Genomic DNA, 24032 nt, shown 5'->3' on the forward strand with positions numbered 1-24032 from the left:
AAAACTCTTACCCTATCGTCTGTGCTTCGTATAAAGCAAAATTTAACAGAGTATAAACATCAGGAATGAAGAGGCTCCGATGTGGTAATGTCATGGTTTGTATCATACTCCAAGTCATGGCATCGGCCACGGAGGCTCCAAATGCAACCAGAATTATATCATGCACAACATTACTCAAGCACTTACCAACACAACAAAAAAAGAGCAAGTTCACATAGTTGTACAAATCAATCAAGTTTCCACTATATACTCCAAACAACACATTAGATATCATAACAGTCATCCCACGTAGATAGCAACACATTAAGTTTAAGATAGTAGCAAAACAAACTCCTTTGTTCACAAACAGAAACCTAAAACCAAATGGAGCAATGGAAATCTAAATAATACATAAACACTAACATTATAAACCCTTACCCTCTGGCCTTAAGCTCAGCCAATCGCCTCGAAAGATCATCTTCATCAACCTTCTCATTACTCTTAGACGCCACCGCAATAGCATGACCCGCAGCTTGAGGAAGCCCAACAGAAACTTCCAACCCATAATCATATGCCACCTGTTGCATCAAACTATTAACATCCCTTTCTGGAGTACTCAACGAAGTACTCCCCGCCATCGAACTCTCCATAAACTCAGCTTGTACTTCCATATTAACAAACTGCTTCTCAAACTGGTCCATAGTCTCCCACATCTTCTGAAAATTACCAGTAGTAAGTGAAGATTCCAACGAGTTCACAATTGACCCCATGGATTTGGATATAGTATTCATCTGTTTGTTGCGTTTGCGGATTGAGTTTTCGGCGTAGATTCTTGCTCCGTCCGTGTTCCCTTTTTCTATGGCTTTTTTTACTTTGAGTTTTTCGGACTTTTCTTCTTTGGCGCATTTTTGGGATTGCCGTAGGAGTGACTTTGATGTCAATTTTAGTTCCATTATTTGGTTCATCAACTTCTCTGTGTTTACCATGCCTTCAAAATCATTGGTTGATTCAAGATATGGTTGTTTTTACTAAGTAATGCTTCCCAACCTGCATTCCCAGGGTTCCCTTCAGATGAGCAATCGGATATCTGAAATGGATGATTTGATGAAGTAGGGATGCCGCATGCGCATCATTTCCTGAAGGAATTTGGAGGTAGATGTTATGCTTACTGCTTAGTAATAACATTGGCATGCATGTCTACCATATTTCCATTGGCAGTACGACAAAGTGAAAAGTAGTGTAAACTGTAAATATGAAGCAAAACACTGTGAAAAAGAGTAACACCTTTGAATATCACCAATCTTCATGAAGAAAAACTAAGAAAAATGCAGATCAGGTTGGGCAAGGGCTGCACTTTGGTATGTGACAAGGTTTCCGATGTACAACTTCGGACAAAAACCTGCACAGAAGTTACAATCAGTTAGCTACCCGTCATCAACACCGATAGGTAATTTTTGCTTCAAAATTACCACAATGTGATAATCAATAAACACATGATACCATGACGAATCATGTTCATATGAACTGTAACTTCAGTGTCTGGTTATGTACATATTTTCAAGTTTTTATTTCACTGCATTTTGAAATGTGGATGTCGATGTATGAATGTATCTCTACAAACAATGAAGACTGCAAACAAATGGATTTAGAGTGCGGGCAGGACTCTAAATGCCTGCTGGGCGGGCAGGACTCCATGGTGACTAGGACCACTCGAAGGCTGTGAACACCACGTCAGCAAAAAAAATGGATTTAAAGTGCGGATAAAAACAGTAATGACTGAAAACAATGCCGGAGTTATAGTTAGTATTTAGTACTACTAACTGATTACATAGTAATTGTAAGTACATATATTTATCAATTATAAAGCACCAATCACAGGAAGACACGTGGAATATAAGTCAGCAGCACATCAGGTCAAGTCATCAACACAAGTATAAGAATACTCATGGAAGATATCTCACTCAGACCAACCGGGCTACAATCCAGAAGACATCTCGCTCAGACCAACCGGGCTACAATCCAGGTACTACACTCTATAGCTGATTACTCATGGCACAACAGCTAGGGACCCCATGCAACAAACCATCATTTACATAGTGTCTTACATAACTTCAATTAATGGTTTACCTTATAGATGCACATATATAGTGTCTTACAAATAAGCTCGCGAGTATTTTGAGTGCACTTGTGCTTCTTGCTTGTCAAAATTCTTTAGTTCACTTCTAAAGAAAAATAGTCATACTTCATCAGTTGGGCTCCACTGCTAGCTTTTCAACTTTCACATATGAATATTGTTTGATTATTTATTTCCAACTAATTATCTAAAAAGAACAAAGATTATTTCCACCTCTGGGTTTTATACGTTAAATTGGCAAAACAAAGTTTTCACTACATAAAAAAGGCTTCCAAATGGTTTTATACTTTGGCGAATTATCTGATATGACTATAGAGCAAATCCGTGAAATGGTGGAAATATCAACATGCTCATATAGAGAATCAGTGAAACGTAAATATAATGTGTGGTGTAAAGAGAAAAAGTATAAACACAACCAATATGAGAACCTATGTAACATCGGCACACAAACACGAAGTACATCACCCTTGTACATGTAACTAGAGTAGAACTAAGGAGCATTCAAACAAAAAACAGGGGAGAGCAAAGCCATAGGACTAAAGGATCATATCACACGTATTCCTCCTCAGATATAGATTAAAATTGCAAAAAGAAAAAGAAAAAGAAAAAAAATGTAAAATCTAAGTCAAGTAGCCATTTATGTGAAGAAACAATATGAAACTACAAAGATAACCAACAAAAAGATAAAACATATACGAATGTGGTTAAAATTAACTGTTATTGTTAGAACATGCATACTCCCAGGATTGATTCCTAACATATAAGTAACTTTGGTGACAAAATTAACAATAAAGTCAAGAGAACATTATGCGGTTAATGAAAGTTTAGAAAATTCTGCAGAGAATGAGATAAGTAACTTACCCTAATCATTGGTTTTGATGGTTTCAGAATTCAACACGATTCTCGACTCGAAGGAGGGGAATCTGGTTCCAGTCCTCGCATCTTCTATGTAGCTCTGGATGACATTTGACGACGCGAAGCAAAGTTAGTGCAGGAAGCTCTAGCAGCCACTCTGGAAACTTTCTCAAATTCTTGCAATTCCTAATATCAAGAGTTTGAAGTCTACGGGCATGTTGTATTTCCTCTGGCAAAGATGTCAACTGAGGCAACAAACGCAATTCTAAATCTCGAATGGAAATGAGGTGCTGAAAATCAACCGACATGATTTCCAATTCTGGACAATTCCAAATAACCAACTTCTGGAGGGCTGTTAGATGTTGCAGCGATGATTCAGATAGAGATTTTAGACTCCGGCAATCATAAACGCTCAATACCTTGAGAGAAGTCAGGTTTCGTAAGCCCTCCGTCAGAGATTCCAAACCTCCACAACTCCAAATAGACAATATCCTAACTGTCGAAAGGTTTTCAAGTTCCGTAGGAAGCCTTTTCAGTTTGTCGCAATCGTAGATCTCCAATACTTGCAGACGCGTAAGGTTTCGTAGAGGTGCTTCTGGAAGAGTTTCCACTTTATCAAATCCCGTAATCCGAAGGTAAGAAAGATTGTGTAGATTTTCCACCGACTCGAGCGAAGGATCGTTGCCTTTCCCCACAGATAATCTTGTAATAGAAGACGGCAGTGACGTGGGTAATTTCAATTTGGGGCAATTGTAAAGATACAAAGCTCGGAGGCAAGAAGGGAGTAGCAGACATTCTGAAGACCATCCTTCCACGTTAGGCATGTTATAAAGTCCGAGTCGAGTCAGTTTTGGGAGTGCGGTAGAAGACCTTACCCAACCAGGCAACATCACACCGGGTACCCATGAATACGCAACTCTTCGATGTTCGGTTGAGGCTGGAGTGCTTCTAGTACCTCTTTGCTGTTGTTGCATTCAATTTCAACGTCAGACCCACCAACCGGCCACCGTAGGTGTAGGCATGAAAGGTTCTTCTTACTCCTTAAGTTGGCTTTGTAAGCATCCCTTGGATCAAGCACATACTGAAGCCAATATATGCTTAATTCTCCTTCAAGATGGTCTAGCTTTTCCAACTCCTGGATACCAGCAGAGTCACTAAGTTGACTTACCACAAACGTACTTAACTGCTTGAGGCAAGTCAATTCACCAATTCCCAATGGCATGTGAGTCAACTTTGAATCCTCATCCTTAATGCCAATGTAATTGTCACTGCCAATCACTAGTTTTCTGAGCTTCCTCATTTTGCTCAAGTTCTTCGGCAACATTTTAAGATTGCGACATTTCTGTAGGTTAAGGGTCTGTAAATTTGTTAGGCAGCAAATAGATTCAGGTAAAACCTTGATTCCAACTTGATAAAGATCAAGGCACCTTAACTGCTTCAAGTTTCCAATTGATGGTGGTAAAATTGTTAATTTTAAGTTGTAGCTTAGCACTAGTATCTGCAAGTTTCTTAGGTTACAGATGGATTTGGGTAATGATGCAATGTTCATGTTACTGAGGTTGAGATACCTCAAGTGTTTTAAACGGCCGAAAATAGGTGGTAGACTACTGAAGGTCCATAAATTGCTGAGATCTAGCACTCTTAGGTACTCAAGTTGTGAAAGCCTTGATACAAAGAGCTCTAAAAGGGAACTGGTTGCACAGTACTGGAAAAGGATTGTGCGGCAGAATGATTGGGATTTAAAAATTGTGTTCAGAGTTGCTTGCGATGGCGCCGAATCATATGTCACCGATACATGTCTTGCCTTCTGAGGGACATCTCTTATCTCACCAATTTTCACAGACAAACAATCATTGGCCATAACTGAGCATGCAAGATCATGCATGAGATCGTGCATCTTAAACGTAACTTTTTGCAGAGTTACATCTTCACACATATCTTGGAAGAAAGAGCACCTCAGTAACTCGTTAAAAACTTCACCACCGATGTCTTCCACCTCTATCCCTCCACTAGATTGGATAAAACCATTTGCCATCCATTGATGGATCAATTTTGCTTTCTCCATCGTATAATCTTTTGGATATATGGAGCAATAGGCAAAACACTGCCTCAAGATTGGAGGCAAATGGTTGTAACTCAATCTCAATGCAGGTAAGATGGTATTCTCTCCACGTTCTTGAAGAGTCCAAATTTCGCTGTCTCTTACACATCTCCAAAACTCATCATTTCTGGAGTGTAACAGGCTTCCTAGTGCTTTTACAGCAAGAGGTACGCCTCCACACTTGCTTATAATCTCCTCACCCATTTTTCTCAAGTTTGGAGTGATCTCATCGTTCTCCATACCAAACGCATATTGCTTGAATAGAAGCCAACAATCATGCTTTGGTAGAAAACTGAGTCCATATGTTGGATTAATGATGCATGTGGTAGAGTCTACAAATGTTTGGAAATGTATAGATTCTACCACTGTCGGGAGACGAGTTGTTACAATGACTGAACTTCCTTCATCTCCACATGTGAGAAGATGAATTATTTTATTCCACTTCTCCCGATCATGGTCCCATACATCATCCAGTACCAGCAAAAACTTTTTGTTCTTTAATAATTTCTTGAGGTAGTTTTGCATAGAAGTTAAGTCTGCAAGAGCACAGGCTTGTTCAGAGAGAAATTCTATCATCATTTTTGTAACTCTTTTGAGACTGAAATCATCGGAGACACAAATCCAAATTTTTTTGTGGAAATAACCATAAACCCACTCATCATTATAGATCAATTGAGCAAGGGTAGTCTTCCCTAAACCACCAATTCCAAGTATAGGACAGATGGAAAGACAATTCTGACTCCGCGCATTGGCTTTCTCGGTCCTCAACTCTCCCATAGATTACCGGTTCAGTTAGAAAAGAGCTAGTTTCCCGGTCTTGAGCGGAATATTCAACTCTAACTCCAGAACTCAAAAGAAAATTGTGTCTCTCAGCAGCAATTTCATCAAATTTTTGTATAAGCTCTTTAATTTCTTTTCCCAGTTTGTGACGAAACACAAGTTGTTTGAAATGAAAACAAGTTGAGAGGGAGTTACTTACTTGGTTACCGCAACTCGGCTCCCCAACCTCTGACTCAATGCGTTGAAATTCTAATGCGCAATCATCCATAATGTCTTCGGCTTCATAAGCAGCATCCTTGAGCTTTCTTAGCCAACCTCTAATCGACTTGTCTTTGATCTGTTTCGTCTCGGCGTCGTCAAGAACAGATAGAACAGTGGCCAAAGTGCTGGATAGTTTCTCCAAGTCCTTCTTCACACCATATAGTGAACCAAAATCGGTGCTGATCAGAGAAGTTAAATTGGAAAAAAGTAGTTCAACAATGGGAGAAACAAGTACATCGGCCATGTCGTAGTGAAGGGGTGATGATAAATTTTTTGTTATAAGAATGAGAGAAAGATATCGCACAAACACTTGTATAAATAACTGGTTGGACACGAAACAATGGAGAAAAAGTCTCCGTGCTGCATGCGTCACAGAAATGGATGAAGTTGGTGGTCAATGGAAAATTTGGATGAAGTTGGTGGTAAATGGAGAAATTTTCCACACGGCCACTCCGTGAAATTAGTGGAGAAATTGCTTTTACAAAATTATGTCGGCTACTCGTTTTACATTTGAACAATTTTCTCTCTCAACAACTCTCAAGGGCTGTGAAGCAATCAAAGAATAACCGTGCCTTCCATAATGCATGAAAACTTGATGTCATCAGAGTTGAGGACATATCAGACAATTACAACAAATTATAGAATTTAAATGCATAGTTGTTTCAGAGAGTTAACAACGTTTTTCACAAAACCATATATTTAATGATCTAATTGCTCGTGTTTCTCCATCTTTCAGATTCGTCCTATGGAGGTCTCATTGTTCCTTTTGGGGTGTCGCCTTTTGCAACAATTTGTGGTTGATATGTGTGTCAAAATTGAAACAATGAAAATGAGGTATTATCGGGATAATCAACAACATATTAGAGTTGAACTGTACCAATGCATTCAAGATGCATTAAATGCAGGGGAAACATCTTTAGGTGCATTATATTTGTCTTTCTATATTCATATTATTTACTAATTGACATTCTCTTTTTTAATTTTTTATCTTTTGAAAACTAAATTATTTACGCTTACTAGCCATTTGGCCCCGCCTATGGCCGGACTTGCTACATAAATAGCTAATGACTCAAAAACTTAAAGTCTACTTGAATAAATAATATATGTATATTGATAGCTAATGATTCATTGCTTATAATATATGTATATTTTGTTTGAAGGGTTTATATTATATATATATATATATTTTTTTAAAAAGGTTTTGATTCTATTTTTAGATTATTATTGTCATAAATAAAGAAAACTCAAAGGCCTTTGGACGGCCACAAAGGTAGTCTACGAAAGTTTTGAAAGTCAACTTGGATTTTCTGATGGAAGTGATATTTAGGTTTGCATAAATGGGTCTTAGGAGTTGTGCTTGAAAAGGGTAACATTTCAAGCTATTCAATTTGCTGATACAATCTGTTCAGTATGTTGGTAGTCAAGTACGGGTGTACAACTGCCGATTTGCAAATTTGTTCAATTGCTTCACGTTCAGTTGTTCGATGAGACATCCCTCTGAGATCATTTACCTTACAAAATATAGAAGTGTTGAGTAAGGCCGCATGGCATAACACCAATATACAAATAGACCATTTGGAATACAGAGAACTTTCACCACACCACACGTTCGAAAAGACTTGTATCAAAATTCAAAACTATAGTGTCCATCCTTTTTAACCCTCTGACTGAAAAGTCCAAGAAGTTGGCAAGAGGTACAATACTTTGAAAAAAAAAATATTTAAAGGAGCCCTCCATTTATCTCCCTGTGCAGACAACTAAAAACTAAACATTCACCTCTAGGTCAACATGTTATTGTTAGGAAACTTTTAGAAGTTTTACCAATGTTCGATTTTCTTAAGTCAAACGCTCAGCAAAATGAAGTACCAAAAATACATTTGACCACAACATCAGTTGTGTATTCTTGCACTGTAATCCAGACAGAACTAAAATAATACTGGAGGCTTGAAAAATAAAAGAAAAGATTCACAAAGAAAAATGTGCAAGACAAATTCAAACGTTCAAGATGGTAATTAAAACACATTAAAATTGCTTAAACAATCCATAATCAGAAACAACCCAAACAACAAAATTCCTAAATGCTTAGAGTATAGTCATAGCATGCAATGCAGAATAAGGTCAATAGACAAAGCTATTGACACTCAAGGAGAGAATAAAAATAGTTCTACCAAAACTTCGGCGGACTTTCACCTTCAACAACAATTAAGCTGCAACAGATGGCTTTTAGAAGCGTGAGAGCCCTAGATCTCTTCTTTGCTAAGCTCTCACTGCGGCGTTCTTTCTACCTGTTAAAGTTCCTGTCCAGAAATGGTCTCGCTTCCTCATCTCTGAATGATATGGCCCATGGCACTTGCCTCCTTAAATCGGCTCCTCTTCCCTTGCATTTGTACTCCCCTAACCACACAAATCTGTAGATTTTTTAAGAGATTAGTTCTAAATAAAAGAATTTATGAACGAAATTTCAGGAAAATAAATTATACTCCTGGAAGTTTATTAAGGGAAGGATCATTACCCTCTCCTTGAAGGGTCTCCCCAGTCCATCCAGCCCGAAGGGTTTATAATGCCATCCAAGCACAGAAGGAACAGACCACTCTTGAAAATATACCCCAAGTCGTTCCCAAGTATATCGCCCCATCCCGCTTTATTGTACACTTTACAAAAGAAAACCTTGTGCCTCTCCACAGCCGAACTCTTATCGCGAAGGCTGCGATTGCTCCCCGATCCTCAGAGGCTGTGAATTAAGCGTGCACTCGATTCCGAAACCACCTTCTATATCAAAAAATTGCGAAAAAACTGAAAAACAAAAAGAAACGAAACTATTATATTTTTCAAAGAGTTTGGGACCTTACCTCATAGAGTGATCTTGCATTACCAAAAACTGAAATCAATTGATCCTTGAATGTAACACTGGTAGAAGTAATGTGCTCCACTCAAGTCTAACAAAGTGTCATGTGAACCTACAATGTTAACCATATAAAACATGGATCTTTAACCAGCTATTCTTAATGCAACTACTTGCATCCCTTTTCCTCCTAGTACTGCATCTACTATGTTCTGCAAAACAGAACATTGCCTAATTTGTTCTCTGACTTAAGAACAGAGCAGTGGTACCTTCAAGAAATAGCAGAATATGTCATCTCGATGGTGCCAAAGCAATTTCGAAACTGAGTCACGTACGCGCCATCGACGTAAAACAGATCTGTGCCTACATGGTAACTGTTGAGCTAAAGAAAAATTGGTGTATTAGCACTAAAAGTGGTAACTACATTCAATCACATGGCTCTAGCAAAATAAACCAAAAACACAATGATTACATGAAGAGTAGAACACGTAGAAGTTCACTTTAACTCCATGGAGAAAGATGCATAAGAGATTCCAAATATGCCACGAGACCTTCAACCGGATCTGACTGGTATGATTGTTACAGATTAAGGTAGAAGCGAAATCCGGATAAAATTTGTTTTCTCTAACTTCGAAAGTCACAATTTGAATAAGGTAAGTTTACACTGGCGGTGCATATTTTCTAGTTCACCGCCAAGTGTTGTGATAATTCAAAAGTTAAAAGGTCAGCCGGTCTAGCAAAGTGCCTACTTCTTAATTCAATCCCAAAACCCAAGTTCAAAAAACTACATGTTGTAAAGCAATACCCAAAACCCAAATTCAGAAACTAAATGTACATAACAATCCCCAATTTCAAAAAGAATATCATGAAATCCACAAATCGACTTCTTTGAAAAGGCATTTGGACCTTAGAGAGGGAGAATCTTGCTCCAACATGTTTGTTATCCAAACTAAATATATTATCGCACTCATCAAAGACCAAGTGTTTGTCCATTAACTTGAATATAATTCAAATAAGTTGAATTTTTAGTTGTTTTGTGCAACCATGCAGCACCCCATAACAACTCATCCTTCAATAAAATGAAAAACTAATTAGAACAAAACCCTTCAGAAACTACATTCAATAAACTATGGATGGATAGCTGCTTACTTTGTAACCATAATAAGAGCAGTAAAATGGGCAGACATATGATTTTAAACCATTACTATAAGCTCCTCTATACTTATCAGGAAATCCACATACCTATGAACCCCACATTGAAAAATGCGGCTCCTTTGCCATATCCTTTGAGAGTAAATAATTGTCTTAATAAGGATCATTTTTTTACACACCTGGAACAGGGTCTAATGTTGATTTGGTAGGATTTGAAATACTGTGCGCACGTGACCGGCTTTCGAAAATGGAGTCGATGACATTAGCTTTAATGGTGGTGGAGGCATTGTCCTCGAAGGAGGTGGAAACATAGTTCTTGGAGGCGGGGGAGGCATCACAGTTGACAATGTATGGACCAATTTCTTTGGAGGCGGTATGTATGAAATGTTTCTGAAGCTGGAATCCTCTAAAAGTGGACCTGGCTTAACAAATTCTGAATTCTGCAGTAAGTTCTGAAAAACAAAGCCAATATTTGAAAAACAATAATATAAGTTACGCTTAGGGGGTGAGCCGTATGATATAAGAACATCCCCGCATGCACCCCAAAGGCAATTCTAACTCTATACATGCAACACCTCGTGCATTGATCCGATGTGGGAGAATTGGAGAAAACAAAGAATACAATTTGGAAAACCGGATGTCAATCAACTGGAGGCTTAATAGAATGTGACGGACATTTGAGGGATACAACCAAAGCGTCGGGGATAATTGGGTATAACTCTTCTATTAGGGTTAATACCAATTCAAACACGCATAATATTTGAGAAGCTAAAGGGTTGGTTTATCAAGAAAAGAGAAGCTACCGCTTCTGCACCATTTATCCAAAGTGAATGTGATGCAGCAAAATAACTATGGGCTTGGCTTTCTGACATTTTCAAGGTAACTCCAATTATCAATTTGCAAGGTGTGTTAGCTGTGACAAAATTACTAAGCCCAATCAGAAAGGACCTATGGAACTTAGGTGTTGCTAGGAAACAAAGCTGTTTTTGCGTTCACCTCCGTCATCTTCAAAGCAAGTCCTGCAAATGCCGTCTCCCACGGATAATAGCAATCAAGGCCAGGTACATCCAATGTGACCCAACAACCAGTTCTTCCATTAGGTATGTTCATCATCAATTTTTCATTAAAAATTCTATTATTGCAGTTATTAAATTTTGTCTTAACCTTTCAGTTTCTTGATAATGCAATTTGATAATTACGATGACGTCATGTAATGAATACAACTCATCGTTAAATTCAAAGAAACAAATAATTCAAACCGACGTTAATTTTCACTTTTTCAACTTTTTACGTTTCTTCAAAAAGAAGATACACGCATAAAAACTTTACTAATTCAAAATTCAAAATTCAAATATTCAAACAATGAAGAATTACCGGAACACAGAGTTCATTAGACAATTGAGAAGAATCCAGGAAATTCTATTGTTGTTGTTGATGATTTTGAGACCCGGAGAAAGAAGAATTGCAGCAACTATCAATAACAGTAACGATAGAAGAATCACTTGAACAATTTCCATTTCCATTCCCATTACCATTAATTGAATAAGAATCAAATGTATCACCACCACCACACTTGGATATATGTGACAGTAGTTGATAGGGAAAACAATGGAGCAAACCTCAAGGGAATCTTTGAATCGTGTTTGTGTTTGCTTTAACGGTGGTGGTTAACTATTTTTGTTAGGTGTGTAGCTTTACAATTAGGACAAAGGCGCGCAGGGAAGGGCCGGGAAGAAAATGGAATGATAACTTGTGAAGGAACGAATGCAAAAGATCAAAACCATTGATTTAGTTCAATAATAAGAGGTTTCAATTTTAGACGGGAACACTTAAGGTATTAGCAATAGACTTTGATGACCTTCTAATATTTTAAATATGGTTTAATTTTAAAGTTTGCTATTGGTGAACTTTAGAAATGGGGGATTGGTAAATTGCTTATAATTTATATCCATATCGCACATGATCGAATGTTTCTGGTTATACCAATAGTTTCAACACCATAGAACTAACAAATGCATTTTGTGTTAGCATGTGGGGGCAAAGCGGAAACTACAAACTGTTAACAGCTCTCACTAAACCTGTAATTTAGTGATATGGGTGACATTTGTCTTCTCACAAAATGTTTTCAAGAAATTCAAAATGACTTATAAAATAAAGAGAATAATACACCTAAAATTTATTGAAAATGTAAAATAAAAATATGAAAGAAATTCAGAACTCTACCTTTCAAATTTTAAACTTGAGAGAGAAGAGGCTTCAACATGCAGGTAAATTCAATGACTATCCACAAAAGCATTTCATCATGCCAATAGCTTAACCGATTGAATATCATATCATTATCTGAAACATTTCATTAAATAAGTTAGTAACAAAATCCGATATTGAACACAACTGAATCCATGAACACTTAGCCATATGGAAATTTCAGTTCTTTTTATTTTTATTTACCTAAAAGAGTATAAATCTAGTAAAAATAGGCCCTTTTGATATCCACATCATGAACTCAGTTGTGAAAAAAGAGAATCAAATTCTTGGCTGCGCTAGTAGTACATACATTAATACCCTGCCTTTCAAAAAAAAATGAGCTTTTAGCTGTTAAGTAAAGGACACGTTGATTACCATATTGTTAAACTAAATAGAAATGTAAGGCTGCACTTGGTTCAGAGGGAATCAGGATAAAATAAAACAGATTTCGTGGACGTCTGTAACATTTGTGTGTTTTGGTGCATTAGAAAAGTAAATCAAGAGCTAACTGTTAAATAAACATCATATACGTAACTGAACTTGTTATCCTAAGGTCAGTGTGGGATACGCTCTGTATTTAGGTTACTGATGTATATTTGCCTGTACGTATGGAAATTTTTATCGACGACACAAGCTTGCCTATTCGTATAGCTATACGTATGAGTAGAGTACCTTCACATGCTACTGCACTTAGTATTGTATGAGTAGATCGTATTTGCATGTTTGTATTTTAACCCTTGCATAAATCTTAAAAAAAATAAATAAATAAATAAATTAAAAAATTAAATTAAATTAAAAATTAATTTAATACCACCTTTGCATAAATTTTAATTTCATAAATCTTAATCATATTCCAATGGTGTCTAGGAAACTTGAAAGATTGAGGTTACTTAATTAGAACCGTGCTTGCACGGAAATCCTCCCTCATATCTCTCTTGTGACCTGGCTGTTGGTTTATGCACACGTATTCCTAGCTTCCCTGCTACTTTAGCAGTAGCTTAGGCATATGTTGTTCAACCCTAATGCTTAAGATAATAATAAAATTCGAGTCCTCATAATTCTTTATGTAAGTTAGATCTAATTTTATGCTTACATGAGATTAAGGTCTGGTTCCACTAAAGAAATTGAACATACCTATTGTCGAAAAAAATACGATAAGCAATTGCGTAAGTTCTCACATAAAAATTCTTTTTCTTCTGCTAATTACCTTCATCACAATCCTTCGTCGCCATCAACTTCTGTCATTATGGCCGACGATCCTCCACCAGCAGAGAAGCCCCTCTCGGATTTCTATACTGCATTATAGGAAGGACCTTCTTCCTGCATCAAACTTGAGGACATTGTCGGTGATTTTCGTATCCCACCAAACGTTTTCAGTTTGTTACCAATATATCATGGTTTGGAGCACGAAAAACCGCATAATCATCTTCGTGAGGCTTCAACAAGTGGCAACAACATTTCATCATCCAAATAGCTCTAAGGAACAACTCTTTGCTTCGACCGTTTCCATTCACTTTAGCGGAAAAAGCGTCAATCGGCTAGCAGACAACAGCCATAGTCCATAGACACATGGAATAAACTAGTTCAAGCTTTTATGCTTCAATTTTACACTTTCGAAGAAAACAACCAAATGCTTCAAAAATTCAGTTCTTCCGTCAAAATCCTCATGAATCCTTTTACGGAAGCATGGAGTCGCTTTTATTGATCTTACGTTAGAATGTCCTCACCACCAACTAGAAAAGCTATCCTTGTTCGCTCATTCTTTAATGGTCCGTCGATCATCAAAAAGAAACTCTTGATATAATGAACGGAGGTTGCTTCATGGACAAAGGAGCTACCGAAGCTTATACTTTTCTTGAAAAACAAGCGAAAAAAAGGTACACACCGGGTAACACCGAGTCGCCTAGATCATCAAAGGATACTGTTACAAAAGCCATATCTATTTTTGAGGTAAAACCCATCCCGAAATAAAAATTTGATAGAATCCCTAACTAAAAAAGTAGATGCCCTTGCAGTTCAAGTAAACGATCAACTACCAAAACCAGTCATGAACGTTGACACCGCTCCTTGTGTCCTTTGTCTTAGTCCTGACCATCCTGATGCATATTGTCCCTTGTTATATGTTTCCCCTACTCAGCAATCGGAGGAGGCATGTGCATTCAACATTCCCAATGCACCGTGGAGACAACATCCGAATTTCGCTTGGCGCCAAAATAACTAACAAATGGGGGCTCCTCCAGGTTTTGCTAATCCACCTGTTCGACCTACCAACAATTTTATTCCATACCGCCAAGGAAATAATCAACAATACCAACAAGGTCAATTTCAAAATAATTCCAATGCTAATTATCAAAACAACCGCAGCCTTGTTCCAACTAATCCAGATCCCAACTATAATCAACAACTTCTCAGCAATAATCGTGAACTACTACCTGTTGCACAACCTGCGCAAACCATTACGGATAGGACAAATGAGACTTTCTTGGCTTACATGAACCAACAGTCTCAAATTTTAACGCCTATCCAACAATCACTTCAAAGAATTGGCGCAAAAAAAGAGTCGAAGGCGTGTTTCGCGACAAGCGGTTCCAAACCCTAAACCAAAGAACCACGACCTTTGAACTCACCAATGCCCTCGGTACAAGCACCCTCAACCAAGGTGAGGTGCATGCAATCACTACTCTACGATCTGAAAAAACTGTAGACAATCAGATACGTATGCCAGATGATCAACCAAAGGAAAAAGAGGGTTCCAAGGAATCTAGTTCTAATAATGAACCCACGGAAGAGTTCTCTGATACAACAAAGTCAACACCTCTGAATGTAGGAAACAAGCAAGTAGACCCCTTTGCCAAATTCCGCCCTAAGGCACCGTTTCCTGCACGCTTGGCAAAGAATAAACCTGATGACAATTTTGCTGAAATTCGAGAGACTTTTCAAAATTTAACAATCAACTTACCTTTTCTCGATGCCTTAAAATTATTACCAAAACATGCAAAATTTCTGAAAGATATGTGCACCACAAAAAGGAGAACTAATGTTCCTCAACAAGCGTTCCTCACTGAACAGTTTCCCTCCATCACCAACACAATGGTATAGTAAAATACAAGGACCCCTGGTAGACCAACGGTTCCATGCACCTTAGGTGACAAATACATCGACTCTTTGCACTACTAGACCCTAGGAGCTAGTGTGAACTTACTTCCATATTATTTATTTAAACAACTAGGTCTTCATGAGCTCAAACCTACCACCATGACTCTACAAGTTAGCGGTCGTTCCATAAAGTATCCAAAAGGAATTGTGGAAAACGTCCTTGTAAAAGTCCAAGATTTCTTCTATCCTGTAGACTTTGTTATTTTGGATACAGAAGTTGCATGTGATTCCATTCCTATCATCTTAGGACGTCCTTTTCTCGCCACTGCTAATGCTCTTATTAACTGTAGAGATGGTTCCATGACCATGTCCTTCGGAAATCTTTCGGTCGAGGTGAATGTGTTCAAGTTGATGAAACAACTTCCAGAGCCTGACATTGATGGTGAGGTCAACATGATTGACAGCATTCCACAAGAGTATTTCACAAACTCTTTTCCTAAAGATGAAGTGTACCAATTTCTTTCCTTTAGCGAATCTGAATTTGAGGACGACGATTATACACAAGAAGTAAATGAGTTATTAGAGTCAGTACCATTATTTGACCCTACAACAAAGATGTCAAGTAACTTGGATGATCATCAATCTGTTTTACTACATGGATGATGACCTTCCTCAAGAATCTTTAATACCCAATTCCCACCCCCGAATTAAAACCTCTTCCTTCGAATTAAAATACGCACAACTTGATGTCGATGGTCGCCACCCGCTTATTATTTCTTCACAATTGACCGACGATCGGGAAGCTCGTTTAATTAATGTCATTCAACAACATCGCTCGCTATTGGATGGTCCCTCGATGACATTAAAGGCATTGAACCTAATGTGTGCACCCATCGCATACACCGAAGAAAATGCTAAGACGTCGCGTGAACCACGTCGCTAAACCCTACCATGAAAGACGTGGTCCGGAGAGGAAGTGTTAAAATTACTAGATGCTGGTATTATTTACCCTATCTCCGATAGTGTTTGGGTGAGTCCCGCATATACACGGGTTCCAAAGAAATCTGGCATTACAATTGTGCGAAATGATAAAGATGAATGCATTTCCGCCAGATCCCGATAAAATGGTGAATATGCATTGACTATCGCAGTTTAATGCCGCCACTGTAAGGATCACTTTCCACTTCCATTCATCGATCGATGCTCTAACGTTTAGCCGGTCATGCCTATTACTGTTTTCTTGATGGTTATTCGTGTTATTTTCGGATAGTCATAGACCCTCGCGATCAAGAAAAAAGACAACGCTCAATTCGTCCATTTGGTACATTTGCATATAGGCGAATGCCTTTTCGCCTTTGCAATGCACCGTACTTTTCAACGCTGCATGCTTCATATTTTTTCAGTGATATGGTTGAACGGTTTATGGAAGTATTCATGGACGACTTCTCAATTTATGGAGATTCTTTCGATAGCTGTCTATCAAATCTTGAAAAGGTCTTTACACGTTGTGAAGAGAAAAACCTTGTTCTTAATTGGGAAAAATGCCATTTCATAGTTACTAAAGGGATAGTTTTAGGACATATCGTTTCAAAGGACGGAATTGAAGTCGACAAAGCTAAAATAGAAAAAATTTCTTCACTTCCTATACCAAAAACAGTTCGAGACATTCGCGCTTTCTTAGGACACGCAGGTTTCTATAGGAGATTTATTCAAGATTTCTCAAAGGTTGCTAGACCTTTAACCAATCTCCTGCTTAAAGATGCCGCTTTTGATTTCAGTTTCAGTTGCAAACAAGCCTTTGAGGTATTAAAAACAGCATTAACTACCGCTCCCATAATTCAACCACCTGATTGGTCTAAACCTTTTGAATTAATGTGTGACGCGAGCGACTATGCTATTGGAGCTGTACTAGGGCAACGCCGAGAAGATAAACCAGTTGTCATTTACTATGCGAGTAAAACCCTTAATGAAGCTCAACGTAACTATACCACCACTGAGAAAGAGTTTCTCATTTGTTATACGCGTTAGATAAGTTTCGTCCTTACCTAGTGGGTTCTCCAACTATTGTCTACACCGACCATCGCGGCACCGTTATCTATTAGCGAAAAAAGATGCAAAACAAAGGTTGATCCGATGGATTCTCCCGTGCAAGAGTTTACTCTAGAAATTAGAGATAAAAAGGTAGCGAAAATGTGGTTGCGCACCATTTATCAAGACTTGTCGATGATGTTGATATTGATCTTGAACCTATCCGTGATTCCTTTCCGATGAACACTTGTACTTTCTATTTTTTCGTCCCCTTGGTACGCCAGACATAGTAAATTACTTAGTTACCGAGGAAGTACCTTTATCTTGGTCTCAGAATGACCGAAAAAGTTTTTATCCACCGTGAAATTCTATTTCGGGATGATCCCTACCGCTTCAAGTATTGTTCGCACCAACTAATCCGCCGTTGCATTCCCCGACCGGGAACACAACGATGTGTTATCCTTCTGCCATGAACAATCTTGTGGTGGTCATTTTAGTGGTAAGAAAACTGCGGCCAAGGTTCTACAATGTGGTTTTTACTGGCCAACACTGTTTAGAGATGCACATGAGCATTGTAAAGCATGCAATCGCTGCCAGCAGTTAGGCCGCATTACTCAACGTAATATGATGCCCTTAAATCCCATTCTAATTGTGGAAATCTTTGATGTATGGGGCATCGACTTCATGGGTCCATTTCCAAATTCTCATGGCTTCCTATACATACTTGTAGCAGTTGACTATGTGTCAAAATGGATTGAGGCATTGGCATGTCGCGGCTAACGATCATAAAACGGTCGTTTTTTTTGTAAAAGAAAATATTTTCTCTCGATTTGGTGTTCCAAAAGCTATAATTAGTGACGGGGGAAAACATTTCTGCAATAAAATTTTTGAATCATTAGTAAAGAAATATGGAGTCACGCACAAAGTGGCAACTCCATACCATCCTCAGACCAGTGGTCAAGTAGAAGTCTCTAATCGAGAAATAAAATCCATTTTGGAAAAAACTGTCAATCCATCTAGGAAAGACCGGTCTCTAAGATTATCTGATGCCTTGTGGGCATACAGAACAGCTTTTAAGACACCTATAGGGATGTCTCCGTATCGCCTCGTTTTTGGAAAACCTTGTCATCTGCCGGTTGAACTTGAGCACCGTGCCCTATGGGCCATCAAAAGCCTAAATTATAACACTAACGCGTGGCGGCTTAAAAGAGAAAATTGCGCTTAAATAAGCCGGAGGAAATTCGAGTGATGCGATGATCTCTAAATCCTATAAAGCCAACATGAAAAGAGTGCATGACAAGCACATATTGAGAAAAGAATTCAAAGTCGGTCAAAAAGTTTTGATGTACAACTCAAGATTACACATTTTTCCGGAAAAATTAAAAACTTCGATGGTCCGGTCCTTTCATCGTCTCTGTTGTCCCCTTATGGGGCTATCTCTCGTGAAAAACGTAAAATGATGGTAGCGAATTTCAAGTAAATGGCCGGTTTTAAACATTATCATGAGTTGCGCTCCGGATGTCGAAGAGACTCTTCTCAATGATCCAGTCTACCACGACTAATAGATTTGCTTTGGTGTACTTCTTTCCGTGTATTTAAACGGAAAAGTATGCCATTAGGGTAGCCGCCCTCTTATATTTTCTTTTCTAAAAAATCCCTAGAGTGTGTGGTTGCAAGCGCCGGAACCTTAGTCCACAAAAACTCTACTTCAGAACTGAGTATAAATGTCTTCTGATAATCGAGCAAACGTGCCTCTAGGAAAACAATGGGTACCAAAAATTTCAACTCCTTCTTTCTCCTCCCTTTTCTATTCTCTTCCTCGCGAACTCCAACTCATCATTTGGTCCAAATCTCACCCATCTCGAATTGGTAATGGTCGTAGTACTTTTTGCTCGAAGCGGCGGCGAAAAGGATGGGATGGTGTATGAACTGTCAAACTCCTTTCTGTCCAGGTCTTGATCTTTTATCCGAGATGAGCCGGTATAAGGTATATTATTGTCTGACACCAGCTCAAAAGGATAAACTTCGTCGTCGTCCCGTTGCTCCCACAGGTTGGGATTCGTCTTGAGGATCTGACATTAAAAGACTCACATTCGTCTTGAGGATCCGGCGTTAAAAAGACTCACATTCGCCTTGAGGATCCGACGTTAAAAGACTCAACATGTATATACTGCTTTTTTATTAGCACCCAAAGATGGTGCCCAAAGAGAGTCGCGGATATGCACCATCGGACATTTCCTAGTTCAAATGGGCAATGGATTCCACCAGGCCAACCCCGATCAGTTTTCTATGTGACTGTTTCGGGGCGGTTTGAGGCTATGCCATATGTACTAAAGGTAATATTATTATTAGACCATTGCACATTGGTCAGGGATGGTACCGTCCTGAACCCTAGGCCCCCAAAACATAAAGGATAAGCCACAGTCTGGCTGGATTGGGTTCGCCCAGAGCCGACATGAAAGTTGCCTGAGTTAAGCTGTTTGTGATATGTTGTTTTATTTGGATTTCCGGTGTTGTTGACACGTTCTTCTCGACTTGTACATTTGTATATAAAAGTATAAATAAATAAAAACCAAAGATAGTTAAAAAAAAAAAAAAAAATTATGTTTGAATGTGATTTTTCATATTCTAATGGATGGCATTTTTAATACTGATCGTTTCGATATCTCATCCGTTAAATTCGGAGTTGAAACGAATCGGATTTCCACGTTTGAAATTTTGGAACATTTCGGGACATAAGAGGAATTTCTATAATTCATTTGTACTTGGGCCAAAATGTTGACCCGACCCAAAAACCAAAGATCCGGGTACAAAGCCCACGCTACAAGGCACCCACGCCCCACCCCCACTTCTTCTTCCACAAAAACGGATCTTGGTTCCCCACAAACCACTCACGCCACACTGCCCCCTGCATTTAGACCAAGACGCTGGCCAAACTCCACCAACCTCAACCCCCTTCCTCCACCTCCTCTTGCTATTTGCACCATCAAAATTTAATTTACAATCGCGCTATGGCAAACGAAGACGAATTACAAGAGAAATTTCACAAATCTCTATAATTCCTGATGTTTCACCCATTTTTGATGAGGAAATTGCTAGTAGAAATGGGAATATCTATTGCATCAATCCCAGCTCAATATTCCGAAGAATTGGTGTTGAAATTTTATAACAATGGAGGTTTCCGGGGTGACGAATTTTGGATTACGGCGGATGGGTTGGAACGTGAACTCACGCTGGAGTTGATTTCGAATACCGCGCAGATTCCGATTAACTCTGATAGCCCGACCTTGTTATTGTCAGAATATCCGACCACGAGGGATTTGATGTTTGACACACTTCTCGAGGTGGAGTACAACGCTGGTTCGAACTGCGTGTACCAGCATTCGCTCAGACGTAACCAATTAGCCGTCACTCAATGGCTGGCGCACAACGTCATTGGAACTTCAAAGACGTCTGATGTGAACAAGACCTTCTTGCACCTGCTGTGGATCCTACAGGAGAGGAAGCACACTTTCTGTATGGTCCATTTCCTGGGCCATATTCTTACGACCGCGTCAAACGAGTCACTCTCTTCTTTGTCGCTTGTTACTCGGCTTATGCTTAACTTAGGGTTCCAATCATACTCCTTTTATTGAAACAAGGTCTTTCGAGAATTTTGGAATTTTTGAGACTTGTGTTTTAGACCATTGGGACCCAGTAGCTAGAGATGACATTGAGCATGATAACGTACCTCCTCCTCCTCCTTCACCACCAGACTGTTTTAATGAAGATACCATGCGCCGAATCAATACTCCTATGGATGCCTTGAGGAACATGAATTCTAGTATGCGCAGGATGTTTCTTCGCCAGGAAGAGATGATTACTTCCCAGAATGACTTCCAGCAAGAAATGAGAAATCGCCAAGGCCAATTCCAGAGAATGATGATGGCAAATCAGCAGCAATTCCAAGATCAGTTGCTACAGTCTATAGGCCACATTCCAGACCAGTCAGCTCAGCCTGAAGTTCGTCGTGGCCGAAGACGTAGAAACCCGGGTTCATCTTCTGCTAACCCGGAGGATTCACAGTAGCTGTTTATTTCCTTTGGTTTAGAAATGACTATGTCATTTATTTCCCTAATGCATTGCATTTTTATTTTTATTTTTTTTAGTGCTAAATTATTATATATCGGTTGATTTCTCATAATTTTGTATCTCCAGACGGTTTGAATGAGAAATTATTTATGTTATGCGAATATAGTACTTCCAAAAATATGAGTTTGCTCCTTGATTCATTGGGCCTACTCTCAAAGCCCAACGGTCAGAACCCAACGGACTGATCCCAACGGTCAGAAATCAAGTTATAAATACAACTTTCCTTTCCACTTTCACTCATTACCTTCTCTTACTCTTCACAAATTCTTCTTCACAAATTTTCAATTTCTTGAACATAATGAATAAACTAGAGCGATGGGAAAAGGAGCAACGCGAATGGGCTATCACATTAATCGTGATAACAGTGTTTATCATTATTCTCTTGTCACTCATGCATAACTTGATCCAGAACATCTAGATCTATGTAACCGTTTTTTTTTTCTTTTTTTTTGTCTTCCTTCTGATTTTCATTTTGTATATTAGTATGGTGTGTTAAATAATTCTCACACATTTGTACGCGTTACGTATTAAATGGAGAAGTTTCAGATTAAATATTTGTGTATATTAGTTGTCTTTTCCTCTCCAAAAAAAAAATATATATATATATATATATATATATATATATATATATATATATATATATATATATATATATATATATATATATATATATATATAAAATAAAAAAAATAAAAAAATAAAAAATAAAAAAAAAAAAAAAAATAAAATAAAATAAAATAAAAATAATTATTATATATAAAAATAATAATAAGTAAATAAATAAACAAACCATAACAAAGAAAGGCCATCCAAAACTCACCAAAATAATTAATGGATACACATGCTTGTTCAGAGAAAATCGCAAGACGCCACAAGGTACACATAACACTTGTCACACATGCAAAATGATTATTCTATCCATATTCTATTACCGAAGTTATGATCATCATTTCAAATTACGCAAGTCTAACTACCCCGCGGAAACTTTCCTCCGTATTTTTCTAAACATTAAACCATCTCATTAATTATATTTGGATATCTGACATGACAAAGACTTACTGTGGATCCCCTATGATGCTGTTCATAATAACATGGGTCATTAACTACACTTGGACTCCAGATTAGTAATCATATTTTGGCTATAAATCTCTTCTTTTTCAGCCATTCTTATTCAAACATTTTCACTCTCCTTCAATCAGTACTACTACCAATGGATCAACCACGAAAAATAACGGCTGAACAAGACTACCTGAAAACTTTCGAAGATGGCCGGTTTTCTCCTTATTTTGACACTGAAATCATACGTCGCGGATGGACGCCTCTTCTATATCATTCAGCAGCTGGTTATTCCCGAGATTTGGTTTTGATGTTCTACCAATTTAGCGGATCTGAAAATGGAAAATTCTACTTCAATGCTTATGGACGACGATCGGAGTTAACTAAGGACATGCTCTCCGACATACTTCAAATCCCTGTGAATACCTAGGAGTCCCTTTTTCAAGAATCATCCTTTGATTCCACTAAATCTTTACTACGAGCTACCGTATCTCATGACGAAGACAGAAATACACATCACAGTGTTCTTTCGCGCTATTTGAAACAGAATCAACGTGTTGTGCTCCACTGGTTGGGATACAATGTGGTAGGTACGTCACACCAATCAGAAGTCACAAAACCTCAACTTCACCTACTTTGGATTTTGCAGACTCAAAGAGATGATTTTTGTCTAATCCACCACCTCTGGAGCGTAATCACCAAGAAAACAAGAAGGTCGGACCTCTACCCACTTTAGTCACGCAAATTATGATGCTTGGGGGTTATCCAAGAATTTCTCCAGAGACACCTCTTCAAAGAGCACATATAAATGTACTCCAAACGGACTACTCCACTGGTTTTGGACTCCCCGATACAAAGATAGATGAACATCACGACCCAAGCTTAAATCCCCACCATGTCTTTGAGGAAAATGCCATGTTTAATATTTTTAATCCTATGGAAGGCATTCAACTTCTTCATCGTGGTTCGGAACTAACTACACGCGTCGTAATATCATCATCACAACTCTTCAGATTTCCAAGATCGTCAAGCAACGCATGATGTTGAACAGAGAGGAGATCTTGGAAAATCATTCTCAATCCTTGCAAAATCACGCCTCCCTAATGGAAAATCAAACTGCACTCTCTCACCAAGGGGACATTCAGATGCAAAATTCCAACAAATAGAAGACCTAAAACAGTTTGGTGCAAAATATGCATCTCCAAGATCAATATAAGAATCCATGATATTACTAAGTCAATAAGTATATAATCATTTATGTTATTACGTTTTTCAGTCTTACTATGTATTTTGTCTTATCTTTTTGTCTTCTTTTGCATGCAATGCTTAGTAGGATTGTCATCATTTCCGTTGTGACTAATATAATTGTAACA

The 24032-nt window shown here is 38.3% G+C and overlaps 1 pseudogene across 5 annotated transcripts; it reads right to left on the bottom strand.

Moving 5' to 3' along the window:
* Positions 1-218: 218 nt before the first annotated feature.
* Positions 219-6580, bottom strand: LOC147479783 (ESCRT-related protein CHMP1B pseudogene; annotated as a pseudogene). 5 transcript variants are annotated; one of them, XR_015203851.1, is made up of 4 exons: positions 6049-6580; positions 2975-5909; positions 1264-1378; positions 219-1115 (listed from the first exon to the last, which is right to left on the bottom strand). The product of XR_015203851.1 is annotated as an ESCRT-related protein CHMP1B pseudogene, transcript variant X1 (transcript). The 5 variants fall into 5 exon arrangements; XR_015203852.1 differs by having other exon boundaries at positions 2975-5905; positions 6049-6360; XR_015203855.1 differs by lacking the exon at positions 2975-5909 and having other exon boundaries at positions 6049-6398.
* Between the last annotated feature and the right edge of the window lie 17452 nt (positions 6581-24032).

This window comes from Coptis chinensis, chromosome 8 (genome assembly GCF_015680905.1).
Source record: "Coptis chinensis isolate HL-2020 chromosome 8, ASM1568090v1, whole genome shotgun sequence".
NCBI lineage: Eukaryota > Viridiplantae > Streptophyta > Magnoliopsida > Ranunculales > Ranunculaceae > Coptis > Coptis chinensis.